This window comes from Nicotiana tabacum, chromosome 22 (assembly GCF_000715075.1).
Source record: "Nicotiana tabacum cultivar K326 chromosome 22, ASM71507v2, whole genome shotgun sequence".
In the NCBI taxonomy this organism is placed as follows: domain Eukaryota; kingdom Viridiplantae; phylum Streptophyta; class Magnoliopsida; order Solanales; family Solanaceae; genus Nicotiana; species Nicotiana tabacum.
In genome coordinates this window covers 28,151,308-28,154,224 of record NC_134101.1, presented here as the reverse complement: position 1 = coordinate 28,154,224, position 2,917 = coordinate 28,151,308, and the positions used below count along the sequence as shown (strand labels likewise).

The 2,917-nt window shown below is 36.0% G+C and overlaps 1 long non-coding RNA gene across 1 annotated transcript; it reads right to left on the bottom strand.

The window, feature by feature from the left end:
* Nucleotides 1–292: 292 nt before the first annotated feature.
* Nucleotides 293–2,618, bottom strand: LOC142176655 (uncharacterized). Its single transcript, XR_012705361.1, has 2 exons — nucleotides 1,888–2,618; nucleotides 293–465 (listed from the first exon to the last, which is right to left on the bottom strand). It is a non-coding gene; the product is annotated as an uncharacterized LOC142176655 (long non-coding RNA).
* Between the last annotated feature and the right edge of the window lie 299 nt (nucleotides 2,619–2,917).

The window sequence follows — 2,917 nt, the reverse complement described above, 5'->3', positions numbered from 1 at the left end:
AGTTTCAGATGGTTGGCAGATCATTTTTGGATTTGGCTTGATGGCTGAAGACTGCTGGTGTATTTGTTCTGGTTTCCTCTTACGCGTTCGTGACAATGAACTTAGAGCTTTGATACCAACTTTTCACGACCCAAAATCCCGCCACAGGCTTCGTGATGGCACTTAGTCTCTAAGACTAGGTAAGCCGATTTTATAATAATTTAAGCCATTTTTTTTTATAAAAACCAACACAGGAAATAATTACAAATAAAACAACCTCCCAAGACTGGTAATACTGAGTCACGAACTCTAACTGAATACATGAAATGATCTCAAAGATCGAATACTCAATACTGTTTGATTAATAATTAACAGTACAATAGAATGAAAAGACTTCAAGGGACTGCGACGACCAAGCAGCTCTACCTTAAATCCTTGCGATCACAATTTAACTCTGTCCGACTCCGATAGCTCCAATACCTGGCTCTGCAAAAAAATGTGCAGAAGTGTAGTATGAGTACACCACGGTCAGTACCCAGTAAGTATCAAGACTAACATCTGTGTATTAGTGACGAGGTACAGTCAAGACACTCACTAGTCTAATAACTTGTGCAATATAGTATACAAAAATAATAGAAAACAAATAACAATGATGGCAACAATAATCAACCGGTGATATACACAACACGGACAACTTACGTGCCAATATCATCATCATTTACCCACGGCACCTCGTGCCCCCCATTTCATATCACAACTGCACGGACAGTTCACATGTCAATATCATCATTATTTACTCACGGCGCCTCGTGCCCACATTTCATTTCATAATCTACCCGGCAATAGCTATAGGCTCCCAATTTCAACATAGATTAGACTATTATCAATTTACCAACAACAAGACAAATTGCACAAGATATAAAAATAAACACAAGGAAAAGCACAACATCACATGAAAATTACCAACGCAATAACCCCACATCATCACATAAAAATTACCAACACAATAACTCCACATCATCACGTATCATCCCTGACAATGGCCACTCTTATCTCTCCTATAGCCACCCTTATCACTCTTATAATAACCTCCCTTATCCCTCCGCCCTGACAATATCAATAGCCACCATTATCGCTCCTACAGCCATCCTTATCGCTCCGTATAATAGCCACCATTCTCACTCCGCCCAAACAATATCCCAACACACATAATCACGGTGAAATGTCACCCTTATACCCACATAATATCAACAGTGAAATGTCACCCTTATATCCTCATAATAACAACTCAAATCACACAACAATTTACACGAGATATTATCACGACAACACAACACAATCAATTTCTATCACAATTTGCCCAACAACCACAATCAATTCCAATGATATAGTAAAATCAATAAATTTCTCAAAAATAGCCCAAAGCTCCACACAACGTATATAAAACCTCAAAAAAAATCAACAAAGATAGAAAATACTCAGTATAGGGCAACACATTCATTAATCCAAATTCTTGATAATTGTATTAACGCCTCAATTTAAACTTAGTTCATTAATTATTTGCAGATGGAAAAATTCATAATATAATTATTTTCAGGAAATATCAAATCAACAAACTCATGGAATTTACATAAATATTCAAGTAATACTCACATCAAATTGTCATATAAAAATAAATTCAACAAACAAGGATTGAGGCATGACAAATAGATGATTTAATAAATACCAACAATTATCCAATTTACTACACAATAATGCCTAAGACTTTAACCCAATAAAATTTGCACATATAAGCCCGAGTACATACTCGTCACCTCGTGTACACGATTTTTTATATTTCATAAATGGCACATAAGACTCGATGCCTATGGGGTAATTCTCCCACTCAAGGTTAGGCAAGATACTTACCTCAAAGCCATGTAAATTCTTACTCCGTTATACCCTTGCCTCGTGAATTGGTCTCCAAACGTCCCGAATCTTTTGTGTAGCAAAGTTTTCTCCAGATTTTAATTAAGAAAGAACCTCTTTATACAGTAACAACGTTACCCAGAGATGAATTAGAAACCAAATCTGACAACAACACCTCAATTGCGTTTCAAATCTGGACCGATACCGCAGACCATAGCACTCAAACTATACCCACCCTAACGGCAACTTCGGTTGGATTTCAAATCTAGAGATCTAGCCCGAAATTTACCCTTAATATTCAACCCATTTCTGATTTCTAATTCACTGATAATTTTGACAAAGAAAATGATAAAGGACGGTGGTGGGGGAGCTTTAAAAATAGAGAAAGGGTGGTGTTGCAGTCAAGGAAAGTTCACGGGAGAAGATTTTGTTAATTTGTGGTCCAAATATTGGTTGAATAGAGGTGATGGAATTATGTAGTTTCCATGTTAAAAGTCTGTGAAAAGAACTAAAATTTTGGTGGAGTTTTGCATAGATGGAGAAAATTTTGCCTAATGGAGAAGATGAGCAATTGTTTTTCCTTTTCCCCTCTCTGTTTCTCCAAATGCTACTTGATTGTGTATTATCAGTGATTTTTGTGAGTCACGTGAGATGTCGAGGTGAGGTTTCCAGAGTGATGCCAAGAAAATTGAATATGGAAATCCTATTCTAGAAGAGCGTACGTGAAGAGTAATTCCTTACAGAAAGTGACAAAATTCATGAGCTTTTTTTTTAATTATATAATGAAAACTTTTAAGAGTCAAAATGAACCCACCTAACTAATTGAAAAGAAAATAAGATAGTAAAAGATCAATTAGGCATACGGCCAAATGCAACGAGAACCAAAATATGTAACTCCCTGGTCAAACTTCCAAACTTAAATTTCTATTTTAGCTATTTTAAACCTAAATTAACTACGGACTTCCAAATAAAATTTCGGAAATGCTCCTAAGTCCAAAATAACCATACGGAACTGTTGGAATCATCAAAA